Source organism: Microtus ochrogaster, chromosome 15, assembly GCF_000317375.1.
Source record: "Microtus ochrogaster isolate Prairie Vole_2 chromosome 15, MicOch1.0, whole genome shotgun sequence".
Classification (NCBI taxonomy): domain Eukaryota; kingdom Metazoa; phylum Chordata; class Mammalia; order Rodentia; family Cricetidae; genus Microtus; species Microtus ochrogaster.
Window position 1 is genome coordinate 8,180,849 of NC_022017.1, and position 10,544 is coordinate 8,191,392.

Sequence of the window (10,544 nt, forward strand, 5' to 3'; positions counted from 1 at the left end):
AGTCTACAACAATTTTAAAAACAACCCCAACCTGGAGAGCTAGGGTAAAATAATCAAGTTTCCAGAGATATCAGCCCTGCAAGTCAGACAAGTGAAAGCCACGAAACCCTATGAGAACACAAAGAGCTCAAAAAACTAAAGGGCTCTCAATTCTACTCTCTGTTTTCTATGTGAACACAGTTTTCCCATGCAACTGTGGTAACTACAGCTAATACGTGAATAAGAAGCTACATGTAGTATTGTGCATGTGTGTTCCTATGTGTGTATGTTTTACAATGTGTGTGTGTGTTTCACAACGAACTTGGAAGCTGTGATTTCTGTTTTGAACACCTCTCACTGTGGCTGCCTGGTAAGTTCCATGGCCCATTTTTCTTGAGATGCCCTACTGTGGCTGTGTGGTCCTTTCTCTCCCTCCATGACACTTGAATCGAAGGTAGACACTGACCAACAATGGCCTAGTCAGACTCAACAAAAGAATTGGGAATCTGTTGATAAAAGACTTGATAGTCCTTGGAACTGAGTCATTTGGCATGGTGATGTTTCCATGATACCTTAACTTTATAAAGTCAACCTGTCCGACTCTTTCTTGGATCTATGAAAGAATTTGTGAGCATGCATGCGTGTGTGTGTGCATGCATGCATGGGGTGGGGAGCGGCAATGTCCAGTCCTGATACTTTTATTTATCATCTCCTTTGATTCTTACTACTGCTCTTAAAGTTGGTTTTGTGAAGACCCTAGACAGGCTAGGGGGAGTGGTTTGGGATTTGTTTGAGACAGGGTCTCTCTATATAGTCCTGGCTGTCCTGAAACTCTTTATGTAGACCAGGCTGGATTCAAACCCAGAGATCCGCCTGCCTCTGCCTCCGAGTGCTGGGATTAAAGGTGTGCGCCACCATACTCCTTAGAGCAGTTTGCTGATGGTTACCTGGGGATCGCCTAGCCCGTCGGCTAGGATATGAGACCTTCCTACAATTCTCTTTACTGGTTCTAATTTACCAGAGGCGACAAACAGTGCATCTCATTTCACACCCTATAGAACCCACATAATAAAAGAGAGATGATTTTCTTTTTTTAATATTTATTTATTATGTATACAATATTCTGTCTCTGTGTGTGCCTACAGGCAGAAGATGGTACCAGATCTCATTACAGATGGTTGTGAGCCACCATGTGGTTGCTGGGAATTGAACTCAGGACCTTTGGAAGAGTAGGCAATGCTCTTAACCACTGAGCCATCTCTCCAGCCCCCAAGAGAGAGGATTTTCGTTAGAATTATAAATATGAAGAGGAGCCAACTTTGTAAGAAAAGCCCATCCGAGACACGGTTTCTCTGTAGCTTTGGAGCCTGTCCAGGAAATAGCTCTTGTAGACCAGGCTGGCCTCGAACTCACAGAGATCTACCTGCCTCTACCTCCCGAATGCTGGGATTAAAGGTGTGCGCCACCACCGCCCAGCTCAATTTTTCTTTTAAAAAGAAAACATCTTGAAGTTCCACTTTAATGACCTATCTAGTGTCTCCGCTGTGGGATCTAACACAACTCTAAAGAAAGCAGTGCTCAAAAGAACTACAAGATCCCCCATGCTTGTAAGGCAATCCTACTTACAGTAGTCCCGATGCAGGTGAAGTCTGCTGTGGGTCCTTTCATCAGCTAACAGTGCCTTTGGACTGCCACCACTTTCCTCAGAATCCTTATTAAATTGAGGTGAGGATGGGGTTTTGAGTTATGCAATTTCTCACCATTTATCCTTTTATTTCCCTCTTTTCAAATATCAATTAACTCCACTGAATCACAGCTATAGTCTAGCTAGCTAGCAATCATCTATCACTATCTATCCAATTTTATAATTTAAAGCATTCAGACAATGAGAGATATAAATTCTGAAGGCATATAAAAATCTTTTCTATTTTTATTCTCCACATAGGCTCATACTTATAGTCTTATACTAGTTATGTTAAATGATCCTTAAAATGTTCTTAAAATTGACGTTTTTGCAGAAATAAACTGACCAAGAACCAAAGTTTAAACATAATTTCAGCTGGTCTTGGTGGAGCACATCTTTGATCCCAGCACTCTAGAGGTGGAGGCAGACAGATCTCCATGAGTTAGAGGCCAGCCTGGTCTACATGGTGAGTTCCAGGCCATCTGAGGTGACATAGTGAGATCTTGTCTCAAACAAGCAACAAAAGACTTTAAAGTCAAATTTAATAACATACTGATCAGGCGGATGGACTCTCTGGCCAGGTCCATCTCTGGATTTCCAGAAAATGGCCGAGTCATGGTTTGCAGGGGCTTAAAGTATTCCCCATTAAGTCCAATCAGGGGCAGGCATACATCCTGACTTACCTCCAGGCTGTGAACCTCCCACCTACATGTGATCAAGCACATCTGGTCAAACAAACTAGTTTAGGGGTGTGAAAATATGTCTTGTTATTTCCCATAAACAACAGCCTCCAGCATTTCAGCAACTACCTGTCCTTGGGCAAGGGGCTTATAGATCAGAGGCATTTTTGTTTCATGGATCTCTAAGGCATACTAATTAAAACTTAAAATGTAACTTTGGCTCTTACAACTGATTCCCTATGGGCACAAACACAGGGCTAGAAATTTGAATCCCAAAGTTTGGTGAAATATTTTATTTTAAAAATAGCCTCTTGGGCTAGAGAGATGGCTCAGTGGTTAAGAGCACTGGCTGCTCTTCCAGAGGTCCTGAGTTCAATTCCCAGCAACCACATGGTGGCTCATAGCCATCTGTAATCAGATCTGGTGCCCTCTTCTGGCGTGTGGGCATACATGGAGGCAGAATGTTGTATACACAATAAATAAATAAATCTTAAAAAAAAAATAGCCTCTTGGGGATGGACAGATGGTTCAGAAGTTAAGAGTACATGTGACTTTTTGAAGAATATAAGAAATATTAAATGAGTCTTCTTATAAAATACTATAAAACTGGGGACTGGTGAGCTGGCTCAGAAGTTAAGAGCACTCACTGGCTGCTCTTCCATAGGCTCTAAGTTCAGTTCCCAGAAACCACATGGTGGCTCACAACCATCTATCTGTAATGAGATCTGGTGCCTTCTTCTGGCCTGCAGGAATACATGCAGGAAGAACACTGTATACACTGTAAATAAATAAGGCTTTTTAAAAATACTATAAAACCTTATGATAAGAAATCCAGAGCTTTTAGCCTCTTAAACCTTGGGTAATTTTTATTCAAATGCTTTAATCTACCCTAACCTGATCAAATAGTTTTCTAGACCAAGGGCTGTTCTACTCTCAGATCAAAGTGGTTGGCCCTTCCTCTCTTCCTTAGCACTGGTCTTTTGAAACCAGGCAAGTCTCAAAGACCTCTGAGATTCAACCCCAGCCACTGTGGAAGAGACCTAGGCACCACCTGAGTTAGAATCAAACCAAGCGTATGCACTTCCTGTGTCTCTGTGTTCACTCTCGGGAGTGTTAGGGTTAAAGTTAACCTGTCAGCCCCACTTGCCCAGGGACAGAGAACTTCCGGAGTGCTGGGGGCTGTTCTTCAGGTAAGATAACAGGCCAAGTGGTTTTCCTTCAGGACAAGGTTGGTTGCCCCAACTGCGTAGGCTGAGCTTGATCACACATAGGCAGAAGGTACACAGGCAGGAACTATATCAGAATGTATGCATGTCCCCCATTGGGCGAAGTCGGGAAGCCATGGCCTGGTGGGTTTTGCCGTGATGACCGCCTGACCATTCTCTGGGGACCCTGGGGATGCACCTGGCCAGGGTCCATCTTCCTGGCCAGTACTAAATAAAGCTTGCTTTAATGGGACAATCATGGGTTTGATTTTCCTCCTCAAATTTTCAGGTAAAGTTTAATTTCGTCCAGACATTTCAGTAGGAGGAGCAGTCTCTTTCTTTGCCACCCTGAACTGATTTCCAACAAGAACCCCAGGTTCAGTTCCTATCGTTTACAAGGGGACTCACAGCTGTTTGTAATTCCGGTCCCAGAGGATCAGACACCCTGTTCACAATCACTCAGACTTGCGTGTGGTACACAGACATTCATGAAGGCAAAACATGCATACACATTAAAATAGTTTTTAAACTGGGCGGTGGTGGCGCACGCCTTTAATCCCAGCACTCGGGAGGCAGAGGCAGGCAGATCTCCGTGAGTTAGAGACCAGCCTGCTCTACAAGAGCTAGTTCCAGGACAGGCTCCAAAAAAAACCCACGGAGAAACCCTGTCTCGAAAAAACCAAAAAAAAAAAAAAAAAAATAGTTTTTAAGTTCAAAATAAAAATTAGTAAAAATTAAAACAAAAACAACAAAAAACTCCCAATTCTCCTAAAAGAAGTCTTTCCTCTAATTTTTAAAATAAATATGTAAGTAAGAAGGGTTAGGGTTTTTATTAGTGTTTTCTTTGTGATTAGCTTTTCTCAAAAATACTTCTGATGCCTGTGTTAGAAATAAGCTCAGAACCACAAAGAAAGAGACCACCACCACCATCCTAACTGAAGGCAAGGTAAAACTTTACTCTAGATCAGTAGAGCGAACCAGGTGGTAAGAGCAAGTAAGCCAGGAGCAGAGCTGAAGTGTGCTAGGACTCTCCTTCTACTCTGAGTTGTGTGTGTGTCTTAACCTGATTGGTTGGAGTCCAACTCCACAGCCTTTTGTGATTGGCTAATCTTAAAAGACTAAATGCACAGGAAATGGGAATTGGTTTATTGTTCCTAAGAGAAAGGGATCATAGCTCTGCCTCAAGCATCTGGAATGCAGCCAGCACAAAAGTTTTCCTGGGTGGGGGAGGATAAAACATTTACATAAATGTTTTTCAGTTGGGGGAGGGGGAAGCAGGGGAGGACATGGACACTTGTAAAATGATTTGCGTTTCTTGTCCTAAACATAAATTTTAAAGTGTTCTTGCTAGAAAAGATTCAGATAGAATGTTTCCAGTACCCAGGAAGGAACACACTATGGCAGACAGTAGCGAATAGTCAAGGTAAGTAAACTCACATCTCTGAGCGTTATCAGCCTCACCCTACTCACACAGGAGATGTCTCTGCACTTGATGAAGGACCAAAGGACACATTTATTACACTGCCTGGCACTGCTTCCGCTTTGGGCAGTCCGCCTGACTTCTACTGCAAGTGAACCTTCACCTGTATTCCACAGCTGGTGAAGGTCCACGAACGAAAGCCTCTGTAGTAAGCCTACATCTGCCTCCATCCACGGCTAACCGTAGATTTGGGGATGCTGGGTTCCCTCCCCCCAAAAAACTAGTGCTCTCCAGCAAGGGAATCTTCCAGGATCCAAATCTTTCTAGATATTAGCTATTCACTTAGATTTAGATAAATTGATAGTACCGAAAGTCTCCCGTGATCAAATGTAACTGAGTCTCCTTCTGGGAGCCCTTGGTAGAGTGGAAAGGATGTTTGCACTCCATCTTCAAAGTGAGCCATGCAAGGGTGCCAGAAATTCAGCAGAGGCCTCTCAGGTGACAGTCACTGGCTTCCTGGGAACTGGGAGTTTGAGTTGTGGAATTTTCCATCCACCTTTTTTTTTTTTTTCATAGTCTTTGCCTTCAAGTGCCAATTGGTTCCTCTCAAGTCAATACAAATCAGGAGCTTTTTAAAACTGGCATCAGACATATGCATTATTTATCCAATCAGTTTCATCTTAAGGAAATAAAGGAGCAATTTTATTTTCTGATGAAATAAAAATATAAATAAATTAAAATAAAAATGAATTAATTAAATGTAAAGCTGACCCCATCCCAGCCCTCTCCCAAGACTGGGCAGATTTCACTACAGTTTTCCTCTCGGTGTGTGTGTATGAATGGGGCTTTATTAGGATGTAGATCTGCAGAGCCTTTCTCTAGTACATTCCATACTATTGTGTGTAAATATGTAACAAATTCGATTTTATTACTTTATGAGGCCTTATGTGCCATAATAATGCCAAGAGCACAAGTATTGCCTAAACGGATACTTTGTTGACATTTGTAGTACATCCTTGACCAAAAAAAACTTTTACAGAAAATGTGGCTTTTTCTGACCAGAAATACAGCTGGGCCCAAACATCAGTGCATGGTTACTGTAGATGAAGTAATTACATCTGTCTCTAGGTTGCTCCTGATGGAAGGCAGGTGAAGGCCATCTCCCCCTCACCAACAGGCTCCTGTCACTTGCAGAAGGAAGTGTTCCGAGCTCTGCACGCCCTTCCCTATCTGACAGAATCCAGTTGAGTCACAGAATTCCTATGCGGGAAGGAGGAAGGAAATGCTGGCATGGAAACTGAGGTGTGGGTCAGCCCTGTGAACTTCCAGAGAGTCATCTATGAGGCTAGAGTAACCCCTTGTCTTCCTGGAGAAAGCCCACCACCCTGTCTGCCAGAGGAGGCTTGTGGGAGGGGCTTGGGAAACAGGGTGGGGGGGAGCGTAGCTCTCTCTCCACACTCAATCCACTCTCCTCGCTGGAAGACTGAAGTCCTTAAATAGCAACAGCAACACTGAGCAAAAAGAGAGGGGTGTGAGAACAATGCTCACCTTACAAAAAAGGCTATGCTAGCCAAACGCAGCTCTCACAAGTCTAACCTCCTGAGCCAACACTCTCTCATCAGGAGGGCTCATGGCTCCAAGTCAGAAGTAAACAAACCATGGCGAGGTCTGTCTGCAGGCAAGTGGAGACAAGGCACGACCGAGAGCTAGGTGTGTGAGGAAGGTGACGAAATGGACATAGTTTCTGGATTAATTCATAAGGAGGGAAATGCACGGACCTGAGCAAGGGTTTAACCCCTCTCTGGCTGCAGGGTCAAACGCACCGTGCCAAGTGTGACACGGTCTCCCACCATTGACCACTCTGTATTTGAACACTTCTTTTGTACTAGCACTTGGATTTGTTTCAAGACTTGGTAGACACACCATTGCCTTCACATACAAAAATGCACACATTTAAGCATCTTTTGTTATTTTAAAAAAAAAATGTGTTGATTGAGAGTCAAGGAAGTTATAATCTGTAGTAACTCAGTTCCAGATTATACCAAAACATATCATTGAGCTCACAGCTGGGGACCATTTCTGGAGCCTGAGAAGAGGTAGGTGGCCTTGTCACACATGAAGCTGAAAAGGACCTAAGCTCAATTGCATACAGAGCGCAAGAATGTGTTTTCCCAGCGTCGATGCTGCTGCTGCTGCTGCTGCTGCTGCTGGCCTCGTGTCCGTGTGTCCATCAGCCTTGCCGATTCCACCACCTTCCCCTTGTCTCAGACAGCCCACTGTCCATCACAACCTGAACTGGTCTGGAGAAACATGGCGGCGTAAAGGAAAGAGCTGTGGGGGTTTTGAGGAGTTTTTAGTAACTTTACCGTAAGCATTTGCTGAAACAAATATTTTAAGGACAATGGGAGGAAAGAGGAGAAAGCAGGGGAAGTTCGTTTCCTACGTTTTCTCCAGATGAGTTCAAAGGTCTTGAAGGGTCAGCATATATTCCGCTCCCTGTAAGAGTGATGATGGTGGGTGATTTTTGCTCATCACTAGAAAAGGGGTGTAGGAAGGGACAGAGAAAACCTAAGTCTCAAGCATGCTCAATGGGGCACAGAGATTGCTAAATCTGTAGAACCAGGGTGAACTCTAAAAAGTTTAAAAATAGTTTAAGCTGGTTTAAACTATGAGTTTCAGATGTATGAGCTGAGACTCAGAGGTGGGAGAAAAAAACCTGAACACTAGAACAATTATGGAAAAATAACCACTGAAAACATTTTCCGTGTTTTTACATTTATGTGTTTATGATAACAGGCACACGCATGCCGCGGCTCTCAGGAAGACCGTCAGCCACAGCCTGTGAGAGTCAGCTCGCTCCTTCTACTGTGTGGTTTCAGAGGTCAAGCTCGGGTCATCAGCTTGCTTGCCTGCACCCTTACCGAGTGAGCCGTCTCATTGGTCCCATGATTAAAAAATGAACAGGGAAAAGCAACAATGTAAATGCTACCCATTAGGCTTGGCTAGCTGTGTTGCCCAGAGCAAGTGACCTCAACTCCCTGCACCTCAGCTCCATCACGCGTAAACTTGAGATAACATAAAGCTTGCTAAGAAAATCAAACCAGTTACTACTTTGGAAGCACCTAGAATAGAACCAGGAAACAAGTGTCGGTGAAAACCCTCCGTGCTATTGCTGAGCCGCCACTAAATAATCCACACAGGCCTTTGTCAAACAAGCGTCTTGCTGACGAACTGGCATGCTACAGTGGCGTGAGTGCCAGTGCACAACGGGACCTGGACCGTAGCTTCCCGGGACCCTGGACCACAGCTTCCCTCGCAGGCAGGCCGAGGAGGGGGCCGGGGAGAGTCCTGTCTCCATGGCAAAAGTCACTCATTTTCAAAAACACTTAAGTATCTATGTTCATGTCCTACTAAAACACTCCAAGAATGAAAGTCCAGCCTTCCAAGTCCCCGCTTTGGGTTTTGGAACCCTTGAGTAAGCCTCCCACGTGCTCATCTCCCGGTCCCGTGTGAAAGCAATGTCACCAAGATTGCAAAAGACAAACTGTACCCGAGCTCACCTTTGCCGTGGGAGTTTCACAGCATATCACGCATTCCTTGAAAGCACATGGCTTCGCAATTCTGCACAATTTTCTTATCTTAAAATCACTGGGGGCAAAAGGTCATTCCTGATTTCTTTCAAGAATTTTGAATTGACCGTGGAAATAGAGCCACGTGGCCAGAATATTCACTGGGGGAAGGGGGAGATGTATAAAGAAGAATGAGCCCTGAGCTCGGAGGTTTGGGTTCCAGCCTGGCTTTCCTGCGGGCACTTCACATGCCTTGGTCCGGGGAAATCATTTCCACTTCCTGGCAGTCAGTTCCTTTTCCTGTGAAACGCACATTTGAGGCCCTCTTCCCTCGAATTCCATAATTCAAACTGCTATGCATTGGTTTGCATGAATCCATGAGTCATTAAAACCTGGCAGATTTCATAAGATTATTTAATAAGCAAAATGTCTCATAAGCATTCAAGAGAACTTGGATCCGATTCCCAAAACATTACAAACTCTGTTTGGGCAAAGACTTCAAACTTAAGAAAAAATGTGCCTTGCTACAACATTGTGAGGCGGTGAGTAGCGTTTTCTCTCACGGTTACCAGCTCACTCTTTTGGGGTGTACAGCAGAGAGGGGCACCACCTTTTTCAAAACGAAAGCAAAGCAGAGGGGCACACTACATATGTGTAACACTCTCAGTGTTTCATGGTGTTTTTTGGCAACAGTTTTAGCTATATCGCCCCCTCATTTTCCACTTGGTCAATGTAATCACCTTGCAAAATCATCCAGGCCCAGGAATTATCATGTTATATTTTTATTGTTCCCATTTTTCAAATGGCTAGAAATAAGATAACATGCTTTTACAAAGCACTGACGTTCCTCAAATATGGGTCTGACCGGATCTAGGGGCGGCCTTTGTACTGCAGTCCTGGGCATGGTGCCACCAGCCTGCATGTCACACAAAGGCAAATCTGTCTCTCTCACATGTCGAGCACAGAAAGCTCTCCTGCCAACCACTAAGCCATTCTCTGAGGCCACGGACAGCACTCTTAAAGGGCCTCTCTGGAAAAACCGAGTTTCTAGACATGAGCGAGTGTATGGACAGCTGAGCCCACCCCTGCCTTCCAGGGCCTGAGCTTTCCCGTCATTGATGTTTTTCCGGGAACTCAGTGGCCACTTTGGGAAGGTTGTGGAGAGCATGCTCACCTGAACTGTTTTTTTATCCTAAGGTTTTGGTCATTGCTTGGTTTATTTAAAAGAGAGGAGAGATAAATACATGTCCTAGCAAGAAAAACCCTGCAAGGTCCCAGGCGCTTTATACCCTTGGGTATAATTAAGATTAATTAAGAGGACCCCAGAGCTGCAGCTTTTGCCATTAAGTGACTGAGGGGTCACCAACTTCAATTTGCATATGCAGGGTTTTGAAAACAAAGCACCACTCACCATAACCAACTCCTCCACCCCCTGCTGGAAACAAAGCCCCTGTGTGCACAAAGCATTTTCCCTGGGCAGGGCTGGTGGCTCCTGAAGGAAAGAATCACAGAGATCACCATCACACCTCACTCTTTCTCCCTGCCGATTGGCAGAGACAGCCACATAGCAGTGTTGTGGAATATTGATTTAAGATGTGGTACATTCGTTTCTGCTGTGGTGGAACATCTGTTTAAGGATGCACAGATGTGCTGCATTCTTTCATTGAATTTGTTTAACTCTGTGAAGCTGTGTTACTTTGCCTGCCTAAAACACCTGATTGGTCTAATGAAGAGCTGAATGGCCAATAGCTAGGCAGGAGAAAGGATAGGTGGGGCTGCCAGGTAGAATAAATAGGAGAGGAATCTAGGCTTGAGAAAAGAGAAGAGGAAGGAATGAGAACAGGAAAAGGAGAGAAAGACACCAGGGGCCAGCCACACAGCCACACAACCACACAGCCACACAACCACACAGCCACACAACCACTCAGCCACTCAGCCACACAGCCACTCAGCCACATAGCCACATAGCCACACAACCACACAGCCACACAGTCACACAGCCACACA